Consider the following 26,425-nt stretch of genomic DNA (forward strand, 5'->3'; position numbering starts at 1 on the left):
TCAGGATGGGGCCAGGCTCAGTTCAGTGGTGCCCAGTGACAGGACAGGGAGTGATGGCCATAAACACAAACACAACGAGTTCCATCTCAGCATGAGGAAGGAAGGTGGCGGAGCCCTGGAGCAGCTGCCCAGGGAGGGCGTGGAGTCTCCCTCTCGGGACACATGCCAAGCCCACCTGGACACATTCCTGTGTCACCTGCTCCAGGTGACCCTGCTCTGGCAGGGGGGTTGGACTGGAGGATCCCCAGAGGTCCCCTCCAACCCCAAATATTGTGTGATTCTGTGACTGTGTAGGAAGTCACATCAATTGCGCCTACCTGAGATTCAAGGTTTCCTACTTCAACTAAAATTTTCGGAATGGTCGAAGGTTTCACTCTAAGCAGCTGAAGTACAGTGCAGGACTGTGGAAAATACTTCAGTGACAAATGGAGAAGCTACAAGTAAATGTCTGAATTATGGGCTCCTTAATTGGGAATGACATCAGGAGAGTGTGACAGGAGTCGCCGTGGTCTGAACTGCGTGTGCGTTTAACAGATGAAGAGCACAACAGCGCTTGGCGTGCTCAGGAATTGTTTGGGAGGAAGGCGATTATGGGGAAAGGCTGAATCACAGTACAGGGTATGTAAGCCCCAGAAATATTCTTGAACACTGCAGGGAAATTGATAGTGCATCTTGTGAAGGACAGAAAGGTTAAAAAAAAAAACCCTGAGAAAAGAGTTTTGAAGAACGTAGTTTTATAAAGTGTGAAGGATTTCAGTTCCACCCTACAGCAACTTTACAAAGTAATCTGTTTCTTTCATGGTATTTTTTTTTGTATTTTAAATAATTACCTTTTCCAAAAAATGTGTAATGAAGGATTTTGCATCAGTGCATGTTAGGTATGAGAGTCCTCAGCTGCACCAAGAGGTGTGGGAGGTGTGTCCTGCTGTGCTATCAGGCTCCAAGCCCAGGGGACTTTATCTGACAAGAAGGAGGCAGGGTCAGCTGGTCCTTTCCCTGGTGGGAGAGGCGTTGGCTGCCCCTGGGTCTGGGACTGATTCAATAGGCTCTGCTTGAAGGGCACCTAAAGCACCTGTCAGTAGAAAGGCTGAGGAATAATGGCTCCTGTCTGCAGCCAGGATGAGAACTTCTCTGCCTCAGTTTCCTTTCCTTCTGAAACAATAAATATCACTGATGTGTGATTCTTCTGGGAACAGACTGACAACAACAATAGGAGAAACAAATGAGAGTATAACACAAAATCTTGACTTATATGCCAAGACATAGGTAGGAAAGATGAAGAAAACACCAGGCAATAATTCCCTTCCATCCTTTTGCAGGACTGCAACACTAAATAGCCATCTTCTGGCAGGCACTTGCTCGTGTACCTTCCCTGAAAATACTGACATCCATCCTGCCTTAAACCTTTTGAGATTCCAGGACAGACTTTTCAGAACCAGAGCTGCTCACTTAGCTGCCTTCAGGGCTGGATTCCTGTCATTCTTAGTTAAAAGCTGGTGGCTTGGCATTTTTGCAGAGGGCACCAGTATTACTGCTATGCAGATCACTTAATTATTCCAAGTGTTCTGAGTGCAAGTCTCTGAAGATGACAGAGGAATGCAGGGAAAGCTGAAATGAGAGGTAATGGAAGGTAATGAAAAAGTCAGAGGTAGACAAGATGATCCTGTGATGTGAGGTCGAACAAAACAAAACACTTAATAAAGGACTGTGGAGCTGGAATTAGTCAGGATTGCTGAATGGGCCACCAGTGTCACCAAAGCAATATCCTCCCTTCGAGTGGGGAATGTGCAGGGTCACTGCCGAGCAGAGTGAACACCCCACACTCCCTGCAGGCTGCTTAAATGCTAACAGTGCACCTCCTGGAAAAGATTTATCCTGTGTTCAGCTGCTCTGAGGAGCAAGAAAGATGAAGCTTCTTGAGGAAAGTGACAAAGCAAACACAAAATGACTGTCAGCCCCCCCAAAAAGGGCTGCCTCAAAACTATAGGCTTTCCTGAGTGAAGGATGCAACCAGAGGCATGGACATCTCCATGAAATCTTTTGTCCAAAATGAAAATGTTGTTAAAATTTAGGAAAAAGTTTCACAGAAAATAAGTAAAATTTACCTGATCATTCAGATCTAGGACCAAACTATTCATTATCAGGATTTTACTTCATGACCAGGACTAGAATATTCAGTTTGTAGGGAAGAGACTATAGGAAACCATGCCACACTGCCTTCCTTCTGAACCTCCCTGAACCTGATCTTGGTGTTGATTATTACATTTATTTTTTTGAATTGAGAAGAAACTGCAGTCTCCTTCTGGGTTGGACCATGACCCTCCTGTGCTAGGTATTTATAAACAAAAATTAATAAGACACTCCCTGTCCTAAATCACTTTTAATCTTAAAACAGATAACAGATGGATACAGGCAGATGGCAGAGAAAAAAAAGTGACTAGGTCTGATCAAGAATGTTTTCTCATCAAAATCATGGTGATTGATAAGCTCTCCTTTAAACAATTTGGATTTGACAGTCTTGACAAAAGTTTTGCTGAAAAGTAAAGGAGAGAGTTTCCAGTTAAGGTAAGGGGGACCAGCAGGGATTAATGATGATGTCTATTAAGTGGGCTGCAGCAGATCAAAGTTCAAGTGTTTCCTCTGAATTAGGTATGAATTAATCAGGCTTTTGTGCTTTCTGTGTGACTGCTGCCCCTGGAAGAAGGCCCTGCAGATTTTAAACACACGCACACACACGTGTGTGTATGTGCAGGGACACACACACTCACACACCCAGACACTCATGAAAGAGTCTCAGATTTGTCTCACTGCAGAGCAAGACTTAAGTTTTCATGAAGAAACCATTTCCAGTTTCTGTGTACATGGAGAAGAAAGATGCAGGAAGGGAAACAACAGAAATGAATTAGCTGAAAGGCAAATGTCTGTGTCAGTCTCTGGTTTGGCTTCAGCGCTGGCCTCAAACTGCTGCAAACGCAGCTACGATGGAGGAGTTCCAGTTTAAATCCTCAGCTATGTGATTTTGGGACCCACACTTAAATTAAAACTTTGGGCAATAAGGTGGAGTTGTGGTGATCCCTTACAGAGGAATGGCTGTGTGAGAGATTTCCTTAGGGAATGCTGCTCTCACAGGGCAGAACTCTTCTTCCTGAGTTCTCCTTCTTCACTTTCTCACCTCAGCAGAACACTGCATTTCCTCTTTGGGGAGGGGTCTTCAGCAGTGTTCAGCTGCAACTCCTGAGTGTCCTTCACTGGCATCACTGCAGTGAGAATTCTCCAAGGAGTTTAAGGTGAGAGATGAGAGGATGGCTGAGGAATGGGAAAAAATCTTTTGTGCCATAGAATAATTTACCCTTCTATTAAAAATTGTGTAAGAAAGTTGTTTCTGTAACCTTCAGAGGGTGAAATCTCTGATGAACCACTATCAGAAACCCAGTAAAAACGTTTAGATTGATATGAAATATCCTCTCAAATCATAACAACAGCAATAAAACAGCCTTATTTTCAGGATGTTTATCATACACCACAAGGAATGAGAAAAACAAACAGGGATCTTTCTGTCTCATCCCCTACAGTTATCCCAAAGAAAAGTGTTTTAAAGCAAATTTTAAGGAAGAAATTTCATTTGCATATGAATGTACATCTTATTCAGCACTAAACTGGCAATATCAAAGCTAATTGAGGGTAGGTACTAATTGGAAGTCTGATTTACATAGCTGAACAGTGGAATAGTGTAAATATATGTTGAGATGCAAAATATAACATGAATCTTAATTCAGTACCAGTATCCCTTTCACTGTTTTGTGGGTACAATCAATTAAAGCATCTCTGTCCCTTCTGTTCTGACAAATTGCAGCATTTTGTCTAAGATTAATTTTGATACATTGAAATGCCCATAAAGTAGTTTGATTCCTACTCATTGTGATAATTTTGTGGATGAAGTCAAATATTTCATGGCTTAGATTATATTTCTTACATATTTATCACGTTCAAAGTTTTATTGACTTAAATATTTATTTCTTGAGTTTCCTTTGCTGCCTGCTGGGTCATTTCACCATGAACAGTCCTGCACAAACCTGGGGAAGTTTAACCCTGGCTTTGAATGACATTGTTTGGGACAAGGAGGTTTTTTTCCAAACCAGATCTACTTCTGTGAGGGAGAATAGAAATACAAACAAGACTGAGTCTTTTTATTTGCTTTGTTTTATTTTGTTTTTCTCTTGACCAGAATGGAACAATCAGCAGTAGACAGTGAAGTTTTCTCCCCTAGCAAGCACAAATTATTCATTAAGATGCCAGAGTATTTTAGCTTTATTTTTTTTCTTGAGAGTTACATTTTGATGTTTTTCATGCAAAATATAGGTCAGAAAATGAGATTCACCTCAGTGTACCTCTGTTTTTATTTAAAGGATTGCAGCTGGATAAGAAACCTTTCTCAGTTCCTAAACTTAGTTATTATTTTTAAAGATTACAAAAAAAAATAGTCTTGCAATTAAAAAAACCCCAACCCTTTCAGTCTTTATTTGAATTTAATTATTCCAGTAAGAAAATCTTTAATTTTAACATTTCCTTTTAAGGCTGGAAGTCTGTTTCTGTAATTTAGAAGTATGTCTTGTGAAGTAAATTAAAAACACCATCAGAGTACAGAAAGAGGCACATAATGAGGATTTCAGATATTTTTCCTATATTCTCTGATTTTTTGTTACTAATTGCCTCCTTATATGATTGAAAATGGGAATAATATAATTTCATCTTTTCTCCAGCACAGCCATTTAAAATTTGTTAGGAGGCTAAGTTATGTCAAATACTGAACAGAAAGTGGGAGGAAAACTTCCTGTTTTGACTAGAAGTAAAAATATTTAGTGAAAGCATTAAAAAAAACCCCACAAAACAAAAAAATACCCTTTAAATGAGAAGTTTAACTCCAAGAAAAAGATTTTGATTTTTGGAAGGAGCTAATAATAGGAACTGAACTGGCAAGGACCTGGGTTTAGGAAGGAAATCTCGGCTGACCTGCCCCCTCTCCACCTCATGGAATCTGTCTTGCTGTGCCTTTTTGTCCATTCAGTTTCCTTCTGGCCCCAAAATATGGCTCTCTCTTTATCCATCCTTCCTACACTGCTTTAAGCCTTTAAATCCTTGTAAGATACCCCAAATAGAAATACTTAAAAAATAAATCTTAATATAAAATTTTTATTCTGTCTCTGGACAACCTTCTTCTTATGCTGGTCTGGTTTCCTTAGTGTCCAGATAATTTTTGTCCCTAAAATCATGTCTGAGTAAAAGCCATGAGGTTTAAAGCCCCTGCATTGTCTTTCACCTGGGACTTACCCAGTCCTACCTGTGGTGGCACACATGATACAGCAATTTTTAACTTGTACATAAGGAAACTGCCTGAGCTGCCACAGAAGCAATTCCTCTTCTATCTCAGTTAAAATAATAAAAGTGCATTTCTGTTAAAGCCAGTAAATGTGGAATAAACCCAAAATCACTGTGATAGTTTTTCTTTGCCTTTGTGGAAGTATAAGAAGGATTAATGCACTGTATGGGCATAGTAGATGATAATAAAATAGAATAATTAAAATCACTTCAACACATTGTAGATAAACCTTTGAAAATACGTAAAAATTCAGTCTTAAGTCTCAGAATAATTGGAAAGCATGAGTGTGAGTAACTTTTCCTAAGAAAAGCTACTTTTAAAATGCTCATTATCAGGGTGTAACAGAAGCAAGCCTTGCATTGCTGGAGATAATTTGCACAGAGGGCTGAGAAATTGAAAAGGTGGAGAAGTCTGCAGAAGGTCAGGGGAGAGGGGGAAGATGATCCATCTATCATTTCTGCCACAATGCATCTCCCTTTTTTTTGAGAGAATAGTGTGACCCTAGAACAGTGAGAACAAAATTGCTCTGCTCTTACTGTTTCCAGTGTCTTAGCATCACCATGCAAGTCTTTGTGATCACGAGCAGATCGTGTTCTGTAAGTGCTCATTGTCACAGGAAACACGATTCCTGTGTTTCAGTACAGGGCACTGAACGTTTCTATTTCTGGCAAAGAGCAAATTGCTAAAAAAAAAAAAAAATAAAAAGGGGATTATATTTAATGCAAAATGAAATAAAATTAAAAAAAAATATGAAATATGCAGGATTATCTCTTCAGTAGGTTTCTGTTATCCATCACATCAGACTGTAAATCCTCTGTCATTTTTTAAACAGCTCTAGCAGCCACTAACAGCAAAGAAACTTGCAGACATTTGGGTGCTGGAGCCAGGAGGATGCCAGAGCACTTGGAAAAATCCTGTGCCACCTCAGTCTGGAGGTGACAGACTCCGAACCTGGAGTGCAAGAAAGAAACAGTGCTCTGGTGCCAGTAGAGATGTGGATAAAGGGCTTGTGTAGGTTTGTGTTTCTCTGAAGAGCACTGGAAAAATTAATGCACAATTTCTTCTTACAAATTTTTTTTTGTACAGAAAATTTCAGAAACTGAGCAGCATTTTTTTTAATAGGGAAAATTGGTATACACAGCACACAGTATGCTAAAGGTCATAAATAACATAACTGCTGGTCATAATTAATATTAGAAAACACAAACAGACCTAAGAACTTGCGTTAATCTGTTCTTCTAAGTGCTGGAAATTGTTCTGTGCTTAATTAAGGGGTAGGATAATCTTGTCTTTATGGCTGTGCTGGAGCTGGGTAGGTGTTCAAGTCCCTGTTCTGCCACATGCTTCCTTTATGATGTTACTCAGAGTGCTTTTATGTCTATTATTTTTGTATTTGAAAATTGGGCATAACAGATCCTTTCCTCACAAGAGCAAATATTGTGTCTTACGCTAATATTATAGTGAATATTTATGGAGTAAAGCAATTTTATTTCCACTGTATGTGGAACTGGGTAGACAAGGATTCTTCAATTGGCAAATATCAAAAAAGAAATAAAATTGGAAAGATGAAATTAAAAATTGTAAAAGCTTAGTAAACAGCTGAAGCAGAAACCTGTTCAGAAAAATGATAAAATAGATCATAGCAGGGAAGGTAAGAAAAGGCCAAATTGTTTAACTTTTTTCAAAAGGAGACTTAACTTTTACTTGTCTTCACATCTAAGAATTTTCTGATTGCTCTTAACTTTGTGAAAAAGGATAAGGAGTTACAGTGAGGGGAAGCCAAACCCAGACTGGTTCAGAGTGGAAACAGAGGGGCTGTTTGAAAAGGCCAGTGGGAAATAATATCAGTCAGATTAGAATTTCTATTGTCTCTAATCTTTTAATGAAGGCTTAACAATGTTCTGAGAGAGATTTTATAGCTCAGCAGAACTGACAGATGTGATGCAAAAATTATTGGCCTGCATCGTGAGGAAGGTCAGTGTGGACTGTCCCAATAGTTCTTTCTGGCCCTGCAACCCGTAAATCTCAGGATTAATGACTGTGGGAGAGGCTGATCCCATAATGATGGGGGCATGGACACATGTGAGTTATGGGACCTTCCTCAGGGTCCGAACAACGAGGAGGATGAGAGGGAGCTCCCAGAAAACTCTCCAGGAACAGCTCATTGCCATATTTCTCACAAGTTAATTCTGTGAAGGGCATCTTATGTTCTGTAATGACAAATTCTTGTGCATGGCTGTGAATCCATCTGCTTTGTTCTGTGGGTTAGCTGATGAGGGAAAATTGGATTTGTTGGTACAGGAGGTTATGTCTTAAATGAGTGGTACAAAAATAGGTCACAAAACTGAGAACTAAGCTTGCTGTTTATTTATTTCTTTTTATTTTAATCACCCCAGATCCTTTATTTGAGAAGAATGGGCTATGTAGGTTGCCTGCTCACAGATTTGGTCGCATTTGCTAATAATTTCAAAGAAAAGGAAAAAAATCGTTGTCAGCACTCAGTGTCCTGGATGGAGACGTGGCAGAATAATCTCTTCCCTATGTCAGGAGCTGAGCTGCTGCAGAATCCATCAGGAATATGGCAATTCTGGCAAATCCTCGCTCCTGGAAGAATTTCAGCTCCGGTTTCCCAGCTCCCAGGAATGGCCCACCCTGCAGGTGTCAGCACATTCTGGTGGTGCAGAGGCGTGACCAGCTCCAGGTGAGCTTTCTGATTATCTGCTTCTCACTGTTGGCTTGGGTGTTCATGGAGATTTAGAGAGAACTGAAAGACTTTCCTTAAGAATACCATCTACTATCAGTAGAGATAGCTGGGGACTCCCTGTGCTCCTCTGTGCTTTAGCCATGCACAATTATATGCATAATTGGATAAGTAACTTCCCTGGAAATACTGTGAATCTTAGTCTTCTATTTTTTTTTTTCCTTTTTCTTTTCTTTTTTTTTTTTCCTTTTTCTTTTCTTTTTTTTTTTAAGCTTTACTCAAACCATTACTCCAATACTTTATTTTAGAAGCAGAATGTTGCACACAGGGTGAAAATTTTTTGTTGGATTATTTTTCTTTCTGCATGAGAAAAAGGCATATTATTTAAAATCCATTTGAGCCAAAAGAATACACAGCTTCTTTTGCTTTTTTTTTCTTTTCTTTTTTTCTTCTTCTTTTTTTTTTTTTTCCCTTCATTTGCTGTCCTGAAAATAATTGTATAGTTCTATGGGCTCTTGGGCATGGTGAAAATGGAAATAGTCAAATGGCTGCTGTTAAAATTCGAGATGTGATGAGTCCTTGTGTCTATACAGACACTGACTTGGATTTTTTATATGTTCACTATGAACAGAAGAGGCTGGAGTTGATTTTGGTATTGTATTATGCTGAGATAACCACTAATTTGGGTGGAAACTATATATTAGTGCACGGAATCATATCCATAATACTTCAAGTTATTCTTCTTAAAGAAGGTCCCTGGCAGAATTGATGGCTCTTCATCTTGCCCCTACGAGAAGCAACAGTTTAACACAAAACAGGGGGGAAAACAAATGCCTTTTCTCTGAGTTTCTGACTGCTCCAAGCCCTTGCACAATGAAGGTCGAACGCACCTTCATTCATCCCTTATCTGTTGACATTTTTCAAGGCACACGTTGTGCTCAGTGTTCCTGCCTGGGGCAGCAGATGTCCTTAGCACATCTTCCAGGACAATACCCCGCTCCCTCCTCTGCCCTGGCTCAGAGACCAGCTCGGCTCTGCAGCTTGGGAGAGGCTGAAAGCCAGGGACAAAGAACCAGGTAAGGACAGACACCTTCCCTTGGGTCTGCCTTTCCCTTGACCTGGGCCGCACTTTGCTTTTCTTGTTTCCCATCTGTGTTGAACACTTGGAATTATTTTTAATTTCGCTGCTTCCAGGAGTGGAAAGCACAAAACATGAAACAAACATGTAAGGTAGAATTCACTTCTCAAAAGGCTTTGGGTGACTGATGTTCGTCTGCAGAGTGCAAGTAACTGATGGTTGTTCACAGTTTAAAAAAGGACAAAAAATAGGTCAAACACGTTTGTTCCACTCTGAGCTCTCAGTAATATTAATATTGATAACTGAACTACAGTTTTAAACAAAACTTGGTTTAAAACATAACATTGAAATGAGTAGAATTGTTGAAAATATGTAAAATATTTTCTGAGAAAGATTAATTTTCTTGAAAATATTTCAGATAAGCTCAAGTTTTGGTCAATTTGAGTATTTTCTTAGGTGGTCGGACTTTGTTGTGGGTGGAAGGAAGATTCTGTGTATGTGTTTCAGCAGGTCAACAAGAACTGAAGAAGTCAAATAAATTGATACCAAAAGTCACTTCAATTACTTTAAATAATGTCCCTCAAACTAAGAAAATGGGGCATGCTACTATTTTTAGGAGATAAATTTTCCCTCCAACTCATATATGTGTTCTTTCTATTTTCTGACATCCCCTCACTAATATGCACACAGACATTGTGATTGTCCTTCTGCACTTCAGAATACATTACTTAAGCAGCTTATAATAGATGTAAAATCTAGGCAAGATACTGCATTATTTATTCCAGTCTCTTTGAGTTATTGATTATGGCATTTGGAGGTATTTCTTCCTTGGTTTTTTTTTCTTCTCCCTCCTAGACTGATAATAGAGAAAATAAAAATGAACAGGGAAAAATAAGAGCATAGTCTTGGTTTCATTTTCATTTCTTTGTTAAATTCAATAGCACATTAACGAGGCTTTTGTTTTCCTTCACAGCATTCCCATTTCCATATCCTGCACATGGCCATCCCTCAGAGAAGCCTGGCTGCACACATCATATCAGCCTTGCCTTGATATGAAGGTGCAGAATTTTCATTCATAGAGGCACGGTGGTGTTTTTCCTTCTGTAAATGCCAAACTGAATGAAAAATACTCCTTAGAGAATTAGAAAATAATGAATGATTGGCATTTGGTGTACAATTTCTTATTCTAGTGAGATTTTGGCATGCCATTCACTAGGAAATTCAGAGCATTGAATGACATCCACGTTTACCAGCTGGGCTGTCAGGCATACTGTGTGTCAACACCTTTGCAGGGTATCACTTGAAGCCTAATTCCTCTTGTTTGTGGACATCTGATCTGGTGCTTCTGAAAGAAATATTGTGTGTATTTTCTTCCCACTCCCAAACTGTTCATGTCACTAAAGCTACAGCTTGGTCTCTTCACCCACAGAGGGCTGTTTATGTGTGGGAAGGGGGTTTGGGGAAACCCATGAGAGCACAAGTTCTTAATTCTGTGAGGTTCTTCTGAGCTCTCTCATTTGCTGGTACCTTAAGGAAATATGGATCTTATGGCATCTAACTACCAGGAGCTAGTTCAGAGCGCAGCTGGTGGTCAGTCAGAAGTTATCTTCCTCAGGAGTCGATCCTAATAAAGGGCTGCTGTTGTCTAAGCCTTCAGTAATGATCTGTTTGTTGAGATGAAATCTTCAGCAAGTTGGTGGATTACACCACAGCATGTGGAATAGTTGATCTGTTTGACAGCAGAGAGGGGCTGCCACTGGAGAAGTTATGACTGGGATGAAGAAATGGGCTGAGAAAAACTTCCCTGGGGTTCACCAAAGACAAAAGCATTGTTCTGTGCCTGGAACAGAACAAAGGATGTGGCATAGGAGGTGAGGTGTCTGTCAGAGGACAGCTCTGTGTGATACTTTAGTAACATAGTCCCAAGTGTGGGTGGGAGAGAGATGGGCACTGATTTTCCAGTACTTTGTGGACACCAGTGGCCACTGAGAGGTCACACTAAGTGTAGTTTGGTGTTTGAAATGCATAAATGGTGGTTAAGGTTTCATCATACCTGTACATTCCAGCACTGTGGTGCTGGGAAGAACCACAAAATCCAGTTCAGCTGTGTTATTTCAGTGTCTGCTGTGCTCCTTGCAACAGGGTGGCTCACAAAGGAACCTGTTTCACCCCTCTATTGTTCCCCTTTCTGCAGGTTCTCTCTGCTCTCTAAGCAATACCTTATTTGTTGCAGTGTAATCCCTCAGCTTGTTGCCCTGCTCACCACAGCTTGGTGAGCAGATTGAATTCTCCATTTGATGGGTTTTTTTCTTGTCAGCTGTGTTTCTCAGTCTCTGATCATTTTTTTTCCTCACTTCTCGGTTCTCTCAAATTCATTCGTGTCTCTCCAAGTGTGTTTCCCAAAAGTGAACTTAAATTAACTGAGGACTTATGAGTGCTGAGCTGAGCTCAGAGATTTCTCTCTGTGTCCTGCAGGTCATAGTTTTCCTTATAATCCCAGTATGGAGTTTCCTTTTGTGTGATACCTAAGTGATGATTCATGTCCAGCTTGCAAACCAGTGTAGCTCCCAAATCCCTTCTTATGAAACTGCTATCCAAGCACTTCATTGTGTAGTGATTTGTCTAGATTTCTGAATAACAGAATGAGAGGTGACCACAGCTGACTGGAATAGGTTTCATTCTTGGCCACAGACCATCTAAATAAATATCTTTAGAAGGTTGTTGCAGCTGCTTGTTAGAGCAAGCAGCCAAGAACTAGAAAAAATCTGAGATCAAATCCTAATTAAACTACTGACTTGCTGCATGACCTTGGGTGGTTGCACTCTTTGTGCAGCCAGGAGCCCCAGATCAAAACCTCTCCACTGAACTCTCTGAAGAGAGATTTAAAAAGCTGTACAAAACAGAACCCATGTCCATCACCGGCAGTAATGTTCTGTTGGTAGTGAACTCCTAACCTAACCCCTGACACTCAATGCAAAATACAGTTGTGCCTTCCTGTATTCTTCTTGTGCTTGTTTGTATTGCTTTGTATCTGCATTTTGATTAACACAGATATGTCCACAGATAGGAGTACAGACAGCAGGGTTTTGCACATCTGATTACCTGTGTTATCACACAGAGATGTGGACATTTTTTTGGTGCAGCTGGTGTAAGATGACGCATTTTTGTGAGGAAGTGTGTTGGCTGTAGCACTGTGTCCAAACTTCAGTACAGAAGTTTTACTGCTCAGCACTCCCATAATAAACATTAAGTTCTTGACTTAAGCCAGGCTGTGTGCAGAAGGCTAATGAGTTTGGGGCAGCTGGGGAAAATTGGAGCTGAAGGGCTACAGTGCTGCCTGCCTGTGAGACTGGAGCTGCAGGAAAACAAGAGCCGGGAAAAATCAAAGCACACGTCTTTGCTTGCAGTTTGCCAAGGACCTTGTCTGGAATGTGTTTTAAATGCTAACCATTCATCCAAACAAGCTGTGCTGTGCCAGTTCGCACAGCACCACTTGACACATTGGGCAGCTGAGCTGATGGGAAATCTCTGTGAAGTTTGCAGGATTCCCAGTCCCAGGGGAGAGCCAAATGCAGGCACAGCTGCCTCTCTGCGGCTCTGTCCAGTTGAAGGCTGCAGTGTGCTCCAGCTGGGGGATATCTTTAGCTGGGTAGTGCTGAACCTCCCAAACTTGAAGGAGATGTTTCTGTTGTACATTTGGAGAGCTCACAGAGATGCCCCAAACGGGGATGAGTCAAACTTTAAAGGTCAGACCATACTCAGAGCCAAATCCTGCCATGACTGCACAGCATTGTTGCAAGAGTGGCACTTTCCCATGGAGTGAAATGCTGATAACTATGGAAATAATAGATGTGAAGCTCTGAAAGAGCACACATTCAGTTTATTAAATGCCCCAAAAGGGATTATGAGGTGAATGAATAAATTAGATGTTCCAGCTTTACAAGATTTCTCAAATGATATAGAAACACAAAGAAAGGAAGTGAGAGCAGAGAAGATGGGTATGAAGGCAGGCACTACTCCTTTACCAGGTTTGCAGTTGCCTGAGGTGGTTGCTTGGCTGATTAGTTTTTGGCAGGGTGAGCTGTTTGGCTTTTTACCTTGTGTTGAATGGGACCTAGTGGTCATTGTCACGGTGCTGATAAAAGCTGTGGGGAACCCACGGAGGTGCTGAGGGGACTGGAGCCCCTCCCCTGTGGAGCCAGGCTGGGAGAGCTGGGGCTGCTCAGCCTGGAGAGGGGCTTCAGGGGCTTCAGGGGCTGCAGGGAAACCAGAGAGGGACAGTTCCTCAGGGACTGCAGTGACAGGACACAGGGAATGGCTGCCCAGTGCCAGAGGACAGGGCTGGATGGGATATTGGGCAGGAATTGCTCCCTGGGAGGGTGGGCAGGCCCTGGCACAGGGTGCCCAGAGCAGCTGGGGCTGCCCCTGGATCCCTGGCAGTGTCCAAGGCCAGGCTGGCCATTGGGGCTTGGAGCAGCCTGGGACAGTGGAAGGTGTCCCTGCTCATGGCAGGGGTGGAATGAGATGATCTTTAAGGTCCATGCCAATCCAAGCCATTCCATGACCATGTGCTGAAGAAAAGTCTGAAGATGCTGAGCCAATTTTCTGTAGAGGTGTTAACTGGGAGGTGGCTCTTTGAACCACAAGGTTTGTACAGAGTGAAGTGTTGCCTCATTATATAACATAGTTCATCTACAGCAGTAGAAAAATATTAATTCCCTCCTTTTCAATCTATTTTATCCTTCAAGTAAGGAGCTCTTATAGAACTCTACAGAATCATGTTCTATGGGTGATTTCAACATAATTTTTATGACAGCAATTAAAGCTTGACATTAAAACGTATTTTTATTGCTTATAACATGAACTTATGCAACTGAGCTGAAGAAAAATGATGTTATTCTTTGAATTGTATGAAATTTATTAAAAATGAAAATTTCACCTGAAAACCTCTCTTCACCATCTCACAGTGTGGGTAGTTGAGTAACAACTATTTGTCATCCAGTTTGAGAATCTAATGCTGAATTTTCCTTGCTATTAAGCTGAAAACACTTCCCTTCAAAATGTTGCTGTCACTGAATTTAATACTCATTTTAATTTATGGCTGTTGCTATCACTTGTAATGTTCTTAGAGAATATTGTTCTATCACTTGAAAAAACACTATTACAAATCTCACAAATAGCTGGTGGCACCACTTATCATTCTTTTCCATATGCACACTGAAAAGTTTTCTCTAAAAGAGTGAGTTCCTTTCCCATGGTGGATTAAGGCCTCAGGAAGCCTCTTGGCAAACCCATAACTTCTAAGGATATATTTAATAGGGCTCCAGATAAGAGCATGTGATAATATATCTCTAAGAGCAGGTATCATGCAAAATTCTTTAATGACAGATGTAGAGTACAGAGATCCCACAAGAATAATGCTGGGAGTCCAGGTGGGCATGCACAGCTGAGGGATGATCCGTGCTAAACACCCAAACAGAGCCTGCCTGCAAATAATAGAGAATTTCTGGGCAAAGCATCAATGAGAGGGAGTGTCCTCCCTCAGTACTTCACACAGAGTAAACAAGAATGGAAAATTATTGAGGGATAAGGCTGTTTCATCAGGAAAGTTGACTTCCCAACAACAAGAGCCACTAGTGCACACCCTTGTAGTATGCACTCTTTTCATGGAGTGCCCTTGCTGCTCTGTTTGACTGTTTATATCACTCATTACTCATCCACGACAAAAGCATCGACTCCAGAGTCAGCTTATGTAGATCCAAACATCAAAGCTGATTGAAAGATATGAAGTGTCAAGGAAGTTGGAGTTTAGCATTTTATGTATTTGGAACCCCAAGTTCCATGAATACTTTGCAGGCAATTCTAGAATCTCACAGTTCTTCCAAACCCAGCAGTAACTGTAGGTCCCGGCTTTTGGCTCTGGCTTTTGCTTCACTTAGTAATTTTTCAGAATGAAATTCACAGGTTTTCATCCATCTGAAAAGGAATCAGCCTGCTCAAGTCTGTTTTCTGTGCTAGATATCTGAGATTTAGTAGGTAAAAATATATTAACTGAATGTAGACAAATTGTGTTGCCATATAAAGAACACAAAATGCTTTCCAGTTTATGTACACAGTAGGAAATAATATGTTATTCAAGGCAATTGCCTCCCCCTTGTTTCAAAAACCTGTCAGTGAGGCTGATGTAAACAATATATAAAGACAACTGAATATTAACCAGAGGTGGGTGTTCTGGAACACCTGTTTAAGGCAGTATGCATAGCAATTGCTCATCATCTCTCAGGATCTGACCCCTTATATGAACTGTAAAACTCCAAAATGCACAATAGACACAGAAAAATAAAAGAGGAAACAGGAGGTCTCATTCAGTGTGGAAAAAGAACAGCACTCTGCTAACAGGGCTGAGAAGAAGAATGTGCTTTCATTCCAGCTGATCTGTTGGAAATCGCAGTATGCCCAATATTTTCCCTGATTCATCTGAACAATGTGAAAGTCTGAACTCCAGCAAGTGCTCATTGCTCATTGTTCTCCCAAACAGCCTCATACCATTCTGTTTCACCCAGCCCAGATCATCGCAGATGGATTTGAGTGGAGATTTTCAAAACTGTTTATGCTAGCAGCAGCTGATAACTCGGAATAAAATGTGCCAAAATTGCTTTCAGGACCAACCACACCACTCAAACACAAAGGCCAACATTTGAGACTATTTGCAGCTTGAAAATTCCCCCCTAGAATGCAGCTGCCTCAAGTGTAATTGCATATATGTAGATTTAGTGCCACTGAGGAGTATCCCTATTTCTCTACCTCCAAAAGGCTTGAAAGCTGATGACTTTTTTTTCTAATCTTTACCCAGGTATTTTATGTGCATCTGACCAACATTTGGCCTATTAAAGTAAACAGGGCATTGTCATTTGATAGAATCAAGATTACTTGACAATCCTCTTGACAACCATCGAGAGCATCAGCTCCCAAACATCTCTCAGCCTCTGATTGAATAAGAGTTGGAAGAATATCAAATGGGTCTATTTAGAGATTAAGTAGAGACTAAAGCCACACTTAGATGCTATTTTCTAGTCCCGGATACATAAATAGGACTTGTGTTCCTTTAATTCACCATTCCAGCTTCAAGGCACCTTTTGAAGTAGGGTTCCTGCTGCCTAGACAGTTTAGTCCTGAGAGATTAAATTGGGAATGGAGCTAAGAAGGAAACTTCTCTTTACACATGGTCAAGAGTATAGATAGGCATTTTACTTATCTTCCTGAAATACATGGCTCAGCTCCAAGGGCTCGGGGATGTTTAGAGCTAGGCAGATGTGGCAGACTTTTTTGGGGGATTTGTATTTGGTTTTCATATTAGTAGAGAAACCTTAATGAAAGCCAGGCTTTTTTTTTTTTTTTAAATAAACTTATTGCAAGTTTTGTATCAATGCGGTATTACAGGCTCATTTGTTCCTTAGAAAACAGTCAAGAATATATTTTATTGGATCTTTTAAACTCAGATGGTTGGTTTGCATATGTTCAGATTATGTGGTCTACTGTCTCTGAGTCTCAGCCTAAGCAGCAGGAGCAGAAGGTCAGGAGGGAAAGTGTGTTTGCACAATAATTGTTGCTTATATTCAGGTATGGCCACTCTGGAACTGCATGGGACAAGCACTGAATATGACTGGTGAAGTCAGAATCATTGTCCTCTGAAGCACAGCTAGTAAAAAGCAAGCAAACACCTGAAAGAGCAGCCCTGGATCATGCAATTAGCATAAAATAATATTCCAGAGGTGTTATGTGTGCTGCTATAGCTGAGGTTAAAAAGGATTTGGCAATAGAATCTGCATTTTCTGTGGGATTTGTGAGTGAGACAACTTGAGTGAGTTGTTCTGGGTAGAAAAGAAGTGTCAAAACCTAGTCCAGAGAGGAGTGCATACTTCCCACTTTAAACCCAGGAAGAATTCGTGTCATGTATGTACAATTGTGTAAACATGAAGGACTGGACCTTCCACTGCTTGCTAAAAGCACAAGTAAGCATTGGAATGTCTCTTTTCCCTCATGGTTTTGTGTGTGTCACAGCAAAGTGAACCGGAAATGGGCATTGGGTGAATTCTGAGGGACTGTGTGTGTTTAAAAGCTCTCACTCTGACTGCTTTTACTACAGTCAAAGCCCGCCTTGCTCAGTGTTTTTATCTGCAAATAGAGCTGTGCAGGTGTTGAGGCTCCTGTCCTTAAATAAGGGTATTTTACACAACCTCTCCATTGGGCTCCTTAAAGTCTTTTTGTATCCTGTGGATCTGATGGGTTCTGAGTATTTCCTACAAGATGTTGAGAGCTTTCAAAGAGGAAGGAAAGTAATACTTTTGGGAAAAGCTTCTGGTCTTTCATGCAGAATCCAGGGCATGTTTCTTGTCTTTCCCCAAATCAGGGTGTTTTGGTGTGCACACCTGTTTAATAATACATCTTACACACCTTAAATATGTATTTGTACAAGAGCTGGAACCACTCCAGGAAGAACCATTACATTCTGGTCATCAGCTCTATGGATTTTAAAGCAATTATAAATAGGTTTTTAGCTATCACACTGAAAGTGTTCCCTCACAGACAGTCCACACATGATATGCATTTATAGGACTCCTCTTTAAATACATTGTTTACCAGGGGGAAACAGGAAATTGCTTCTGCTATGTACAAACATATCATTTACTTGAAAAGGACCATTAAAATATTACTTGTTTCTGCCTGAACAATTTTAGTCCTGCAATTAAACCTCAGTCAAGTCCTCATGTGTTGAAGGGTGTGACATCAACACTATTAGTGTATTTTCTTTGAAGAGAAATGAGTATATATGAAAGATACAGTAAAAAAAAATTAACTACCTGCTTACCAGTTACAAGTTACCCATAATACGGGTTTTCTTAGATCTAAATTTCTAAGAAAGTATGAAAGCAAATTCTTCCAAGACATTAATATGCTCAGTATTTTACTAGCAATGTTTAAAATGTTTTGCACATGTTGATGTGACTGCTGGTACACCCACACTGTCACTTTATGAATTGCTGAGCCCAGCCCTACCCAAGCAGGGAATTTTATAATCTTTTGCATACAGTTAAGACCCTCACTTTTAAAACCACTGAAGACTACTTTTTAGGAGATAGGGAGTGTTAACTGTTTAATTCTGTACATTTTCCATGAGTGACTGTATTTCTGATTATATTCTATATGCAGAGATATTCTATATCAGACATTTTTAACCTTTTTTTTTTTTTTTAACAGTAATATTGGCTTCTCAAAAACAAAGCTTTGAAAGAAATTATTCTGGATTGGAAAAGCATTTTCCAGATTTGAATTTCTGTCTGAAAATCAGAGCAGCTCTTTCACATTCCAGACCACTGCTGTGATAAACAGACTCCAAGTGGACACTTTTCATGAGCTTCCCCCCTTTTATTTCCTTCCCTTTTTAATGGTTTCCTGCTCTTGGTTTCCTAAAATTGCTGTTTCAGGGGAGGATTTTGAAATCTCAGTGCTCTGTGGGACACTAAAATATGTTTTCCTTTCAAATCTCTTTCTAGTAATATTTCCTGAGTTGAATCACCATCATCGGAGATGGCTCAGATGTGAAACAGCTCAGTTGAACTGAGGATGTGGCTCTCATCTTCTCTGGGATTTTTGAAATGCCCACCATGGCTGGTGAGAGGTGAGTGCCCTGGGATGAGGATAACAAAAACCAAGAGTGTTTTTTGACGTGGGGATTTATCCCTAGTAAAGCCTACCAGATTGCTTTCAGGCAATTTGTACTGATTAGCTCTGAATTGTCTTTCTGCATACAGCATCTCTTCTTGAGTTTGCATCCATGTAGTTCTTTGCTTCCCTACAGTTCTGCACTCTTGGTGCAATCTAGAAGTGTCCAATCTGAGCATTACAGAGTCTTGCACACTCCTGAATTCTCCTTTACCTGGTGGTACCACTGCACCACAGTGCTGAATTGGACAATTTGTTCACTAAAAAAAAAGCTTCTTAGTTATTGCAGGAGGTACCCATGATAGTTTTTTCCAGATTTTTTTCTTCTTTTTTTTAATGACCCACAGTCTACTGTACTCTTAATTGGCCTTTTAACCTATTCCCAGTTTTCTCCAACCTTCTCCCACATCCTCCTCTGCCAGGTCTTTGTTCCTTTCTCACCTGCTCCATTTATCTGCCTTTCCCGTCCACACCTCTGTCTCTCTTTTCCATGTCAGCCCTTGCTGTCTGTCTGTCTGTCCTGGAACCTCCTTCTCCCCTGCACTTGGACACTGTCCAGCAATTCCTAGAAAGAGAAGTCTCTCTCTAGCTGCTATCTAGGGAAAGAAATACATCTAATTTGAAAATTCTGGTGGACAGTTTGTTTTGACAGCAGCAATTATGTGTAGTATTAATGTATAATAATTATTTGCTATTGCTGAAATTGGGAATGAAAGTAGTGCACAGTAGTTCAGATGTGATTGTTATGTGAGAGTACTGCCCTCACATAAATGGTTTTTAAATATTAAACAGTTTTTAGATATTCCAGGAAAAGGGGGGATCTTGGGATTTTATTTTATGGCAACAATGATTGATAGACTATCTGCAGATTCTGGTTTATTGCTGGACCAGTTGAGATTAGAAAACCTTGAGAAAAAAGCATTGATTCTCTCACTTGTCTGAGTTGAGTGTGTTTCAGTAGAGGGTTGTAGTGTGTGGACAGTGATTGTACAGAACCCTCTTGCTGCTAAGGAAAATAACCCTTCCAGAGATAATAGTGTCACCAACACATTGGGGTGTTTGAAAGCACATGAAGAGATATTATCTTAAGATAAATTCCATCGAGCTGAGACAGATTTCAGTATATTCATTAGCTTTAACCTTCGCCCAAATCTCCTTCCTTTGCAATTTAAATTTTGGGTCTCATGCTCAGAAAAATTCATATTTTGTGAGTGCCAGAAGTAGCACTGCCAGTATGAAAGTGTTTTGTACTTTAATAAAGAATTGTTTTATAGTACAAATATTACATGCAGTGTGAGTGCACCATCAAGAAACCTTTAGATGTATTCCTATTAATATGGCTTTTTTTCATCTAACAATCTATCCAAAAGAGAAAATCCTATCAGCATCAGTAAATCCTTCTTTAAGGTTTCATTGATCTTAGCCTTTGAACAAGATTATAGAAACAGTCCTACACAGAGATAATGTCTGGAGAATTTTGGCTAATCTCAGCCCTCATTTGAGATTAGATCTAGTCATATTCACACACATCTCTCTCCTTATAGATAACAGATGCCTACCAGTGTTTACCCTTAATTAAGATGCAATAACTGCTTTTGTTTCTTTTTGTCCTAACAAGAATAAGGCCAAATATCTTCAGAGACCTTTGATGATAAATGCCTTGTACTCAATGTACAGCATTCCAGGCTCAGGGTCGATTTTTCCTGATGAGGATTCCTTTCTAACAGTGCAAACCTGTGCAGGGAATCACATCATCTCCCTGCATCCTAATGCCTCACACTGCACTTGGGTATTCAGCTCCCTCCTTTATTCTTAACTTCCATTCTGCAGAAACTTGTATATAGAAAGATTATTCAAATAGCTTTTTGTCAGTGAGTGAATTATTTCTGGGGAAGGACAACACATAAGAAAAATGTTGAAATTACCATAAAAGTTGAAGAAAGGATTTCATTTTCACTGCATCAGTTTTCAGACGTCAGGCTGTAAATAGAGTCTTACAAAGACTTAAGTTAGCAATACAAAGAAACCAGAATTTAGACTCCACTCTTAAAATAATACTGTGGGTAATATTCTATACCTCAAATCTGTCATTTGGTAGCATAATTCCTCATGGATTTTCAAGCTCAGCAAATCACCAGTTTTCAGGGTGCCTTTTTCTAACACACATGCACATTTGTCAGAATGTCTGAGTCTTCCTTCTAAATAAAGTCATGGGCAATATTATTATGGGGGATCTTTTATTATAGCCACATCACGTTATCCAGTGCATTGCTTTCCATAAGGGAAAACAGGAGCCTCCAAGGGTGTAACATTTGTTTGCAGCTGGATCTTTTTCTCTGTGAGAACATTTTGCTTTGCACTATTAGTTAATAGCAAGGGAAAATGGAGAGTGAAATTACTGCTGCATAAACAAATCTGTTATACAAATGCTTTTGATATTCTAGGGATTGTATGATCTATTTATTTTTGTTTTAGCAGGGTCACTTTTGAATAACACATCGGTTGAGCTTACAGAGTTTATCAGCTGTAAAATGGCAGAATTATTTAGGACTCCATTCTTAAGCACATTAAAGTTGATGATTAAAATCCTCTTGGCTGAAGCATTTGTACAATAAGTCCCAGACTGTCAGAGATTTTTGTTGTGTAGCTAAAAAGCTACATTTTTTTTCAGCAACAGATGAAATGGTGTCTTCCAATAACAATTTCTATGAGGAGACTGACAAAATATCTTCTTGAAAATGGTCTCAATTGTGTGTTCTAGTATTTCCTAACCTCCAGCAGGGCTGGAGAGTGTTATGCTCATCCTTCTTACATGGATAACCTGATCTAAATACCATGGTGGAACTGAAACCTGCAGCAGTTGCTCTCTTTCCGTAAGGGTTACAAGTAAGTATTGTTCTGATGAACAGCTAAAGTCATGTCTTTACATATTTCTGCTTAAATTACACAAACTCCAGGATAGTGGTGGTTGTTATTGTTGTTATTATTTTATATAATTACTTTGTGTCTCTAAAGTCATTAATGCCCTATTTTAAAGCACCTGTTCTGACTAATGGTGTGTGACGTTGGAAGACAAAGACAGGATGGGCTTTACTCTGCCCACGTTAAACAATTCATACACTGAAAATAGCACAGAGCCCAATAAACATTCATATTGTGCTAACTTAAAGCTGAAACCACTGAGGGTTTCTCACCTTTGCTTGGTACCTCAGTTACTCTCTTCCCTTTTATTCCTGTTTAGTGAAGCACATCAATGTATTTAATTTTTTGCATCTGCTTCAGACTCAGTGCCCAAGGATATCATTATAATTAATCCTGTACTATATTCCTGCTTTGCATAAACATGGCTGTGCATCAGTGGGTTTTCTTTTTCTTTAATTTGATATTATGATTGATATTGTCTCCAGGAAAGTTATCTGTTCTTTTCTCACAAAAGATTGCTCATCTTCAGACTTGGGCTGAGATAGTGGGCCTTCCTCCATTCCTGTGATAATTAACAATAAACTTCCCAGTGACTTCACACAGAATCCTACCTCCATATCCATGTTTTCACATCCCTATCCATTTATTTGAGATATTTGAGCAGGTTAATCACATTATCTTTTGGTGGGAATGGCTAAACTCCATTCATTTTAACATGGTTCATATGAGAAATATAAAGATACTAATATGAATTAATCTGCCGTATTTAACAGATCATAAATTTTATAGTCAACGCACTGCTTACTTAGCCATGAAGTATCCAATGTGAATTCTCCTAAGCAGGCTTGTTCTCCTCATTGAATTGTGGGGCAAATTTGCCATGTTAGGCCAAAGGAGTTATTGGTTTTACGAGGTCTGAACTGAGTGACCCGTCTGGTTCCACACTGACTCTGCCATACCTGGGCTGTAGGAGCTTGCACAAGTCATGGAACCAGCACTAAAACTCATAACTGCAGTCAGAACCTGAATAAATGCTGCTGTGGAGCATCCCAGTGCCCAGCTGCCAGAGCTAGCCCAGCTCCCAGGCTGTTGCCTCCATCCCAGAACCAATTAATTCCATTCAGCAGCCAGTGCTTAACCCTGAATGTGTTGGCACAAACTTGATTAGTACCTGGCTTTTGGTTTGTGCTGGAGATTTCTAAAGAGATCCTTTCAAACATGTTTTTCAAAATCTGCAACATATCTCTAAGGCACTGATGAAGTTTTCCTGCTCTGAAAGACGCATTGTGTATTGCCAAAGTTTTGATAAAGGTGTGACTCTGTATATGTGCTGGAAAGCTGTTTTCCACCTGCACTGACTGCTGCTTTTGGGGCCCAGTGGATTCCATTTACACTGCATAACCTCCAGCTCCTAGGGCTGGCTCTGCTTCTCAGACTGCTGGCAGAACTGCTCCTGTAAAAGGCAGCCAGAAGCACTGGGCTTGCTTCACACACATCCATCAGTGTTGTAAGATATGCACCATTTCTTTCTGAAAGTGAAGGGAATTAGAGACTGAAATACTTTTTAGTTAGAATTCACTTCTTTTCACTTTGTTTCCGGCATCTCTGGACAAAGACATGAATCCTTTGGACTACAATAAATTCAGAGATAGTATTAAGGTTTTCAAAATGTTACCAGTCCCTATTTCCAAGGAAATATCTGAATACACAGGTGCCCTGTGCAGAGTGCAGATGTAGCATGGGCCTTATAATTTGTCCTGTAGCTTGTAAAATATATTAAAAAACCTGGACACAGGACTGGTTAGAAAATAATGTTGGAATGGTGAAGGAAGTTAGTAGTCTTGGCCTTTCTGTAGTACCAAATGGAAAAGTCAAGTTTAGATTCATAAACCTTTCAATTAAATAATTAAGAAGTATCAAATGCTGGGCTGGCTGAGATATTCAATTTTTTTGTCCTGATATTTCTATGTAGACCCACTCGTGCGTGCATTTGGCTGCACAACTACCAAAATACTCGGGCTACTCAAGGCTGGCACACAGCCCCTCCTCCCCAGTGGTTTCCATCAGACACTCTGCTCTCTCTACACTTGTGAACTGGTGTATTCCTGCCAGACACCACACAAAGGGGAGGAAGATCAGGACACAAGCATCAGCCTTGCTGTTTCCAGCAATCCAGCCCAGATCCTCAAATAACCATCTGGAGTGGCTCTTCAGGGAAAGGTAACCAGGGCCCATCAGTGCTCATTGTGTTTGGAAAAGTTCAGAGGCTCGAGTAGTATAATGTAGATGTCTGCTCCTCCACTCTAAACATTTTACGTTTTTAGCTCAAACTTAATTTATTGTTGACAGCGACAGTCTCTCTGTTTATTTCCCTGTGTAATCTTTGTCTGATTTCAAGTGTGCCTGTAAATACTCCTGCCGTTTCAGCAAACAAGTTATTAGCTCTTTCAAAGGAAAAAACATGAGAGCTCTTTGAAAGGTTAAGTCTTCTGAAAGTGCCTCTTGAAGGCAGAGGCCACTTTTCCTTTCCTTTGAAGACAATCAAAGTATGGAGAGTAGCTGGTCATGGACAAAATGATCAGGGTGGCATAACTAAAGCTTATTGAATTTGTGCTGAGGATCCCAAAAATGGCAGTTTCATTTGTTCCACACAGTTTTATCCTCTAATTCCTAATAACAATGCTGTCTTATTGTGCACAATGAAAAGACTAATTTGACTAAATCCATTCATAAATGACAAAATCAATAGTTCTCCTTCTGAAAGTCACTCAGCATATAGAATATGAGAATTTATGGTTAGTTTACTGCTGTCATGGATGGGTCTCTCTCTCTGGTAGGAACTGATAAAGCAGCTTTTGAAGTCAGACTGTCTCAATAAAGTACTTAAATCCATCTTAATGTACCCCGGGGAAGTGAGTCTGAATTAACCTCGTACCTTACTTTTGCGACAATAATAAGGTGAAAGGGAGTATACAGCAGAAACTGATTATAATAAGTGATACAAAAGCAGACAGCACCAATGAGGCAGAAGTAGAATGGGAACTGGGATTAAGGGATCTCTCACCCAGCCATGTGCAAAAATGTTGAAAATTAATGTTGTATTGTTTAGCTAACAGCTGTCAAGTCATTCAAGTCATTGTAATGTGCTGTGTGCTTGCTTTCCTCCCCAGCTCACCAAGAGCATGTTAGAAATCACATTCCCTTTCTTCTGCAGAATGACAAAGTTAATCCTGCCTTGCATTGCTTTTAAGACAAACTCATAGCAAAGGCTGTCTCTTAAATTTGTCAGTTAGGATATTAATGGAGCATGAAACTTTGATGTTAAACTGGCATTTGATGAACAGGGTTAAAAACCACTTAGAGCCACGTTCTCTGTAGTTGTTGTGTTTGTGTGGAGATGCAAAGGATGCAGATACATCCTCAAACATTTGTGGGGCTGCTGCAACCAGACAGAACAACGTGTTCCTGACATGGGCTAAGTGTGAGATGCACTCCTCGGAGAACACCCAAAGGAGACCAAGGAGGAATCCAAGGTTCTTTCTGTTTCACTAAAATAGTGTTTTCCTTAAAATAATGATATAATAACACTGGGGAAAAAAAAAAAAAAGAAAAAGCCTTTATTAAACCAAATTGAAAACCAGTATTGCAAGACATTCTTAAAATCTACTCCCAGGCAATGCTCATATCACTCTATTCTGACATCTGTTATTATTTCTCCAGTTATCCTGGCTCATTGCTCTCTTTTTATACACAAGACATTGCATTAATAAGTCAGAATGTTAGAAATCACATTCCCTTTCTTCTGCAGAATGACAAAGGGACTCTAAAAGATTTAGCAAATTTATTTGCTAAACCATGATTTTAAAAACCAATATTAAAAATTAATGTGGTTTGTGATATTTCTAAAAGTTTTTGCATGGTTGAAATCAGAAATCAAAATAAGTTGGTTGGGACGTTTTTATCTCAAATTTTGTCCTTGATAAGCAGGAGCTGCTCATGTTGTGGATGAGGATAGATGATTGGTGTGGTGTTTGCTTACCACCAGAGAGAAGCTTGTCTCATTCTTACATGTTCCTTTTGCTCTGCTCCTCCTGTTTGTGAGACAGGGCAGCTGATCCAAGTAACCAGCTGAACAACAGGAACTTTTTAAGGACACAGAACAAAGCTTTGTGTGCATTCCTTTGATGTTTATGGTCTCTTAGATATTGTTAAGGTCCTTTTACCTTTTCAGATGTCAGTAGATTCTTATGGAAAAGCAAATTGAAAATATTCTTTCAACTGTTCTGTTGTTCTGGTGCTGATTAGCCAGGAAAAGCCCTGTGTTGGAAGCACTCTGGGGAAGGGGTTTCATCCTTTACCAACAACATCTTTGCAGAAAAATAAAAGTACATCCACTATTAGCTTGTGGTAGCTTTAATGTAAATGGAAAAAGAAAAATAACTTAATTCACATCAAGGTAATCCTAATTTTTGACATGTAAGTGGTTTATGCCTGAAGTAAGAAGCACATGAATCTTGCAACATGAGGATGCTCTCGCTTGTAACAATCTCGACTATTGTTGGCAAATTTACTTCTGAATCACTGCAACCAAGTGCTCTGTTGTCCCAGAGAAAGTTGCATTCTG

The 26,425-nt window shown here is 40.0% G+C and overlaps 1 long non-coding RNA gene across 1 annotated transcript in view; it reads left to right on the forward strand.

Annotated features, from left to right (window-relative positions):
* Positions 1–7,775: 7,775 nt before the first annotated feature.
* The window catches only part of LOC109144220, a 47,652-nt gene continuing 29,002 nt past the window's right edge, over positions 7,776–26,425 (forward strand). Inside the window, exons 1-2 of the long non-coding RNA XR_005602866.1 lie at positions 7,776–8,078; positions 18,711–18,835. This is a non-coding gene — a long non-coding RNA (uncharacterized LOC109144220). The remainder of the gene's footprint in view (positions 8,079–18,710; positions 18,836–26,425) is intronic.

This window comes from Corvus cornix, chromosome 11 (assembly GCF_000738735.6).
Source record: "Corvus cornix cornix isolate S_Up_H32 chromosome 11, ASM73873v5, whole genome shotgun sequence".
In the NCBI taxonomy this organism is placed as follows: domain Eukaryota; kingdom Metazoa; phylum Chordata; class Aves; order Passeriformes; family Corvidae; genus Corvus; species Corvus cornix.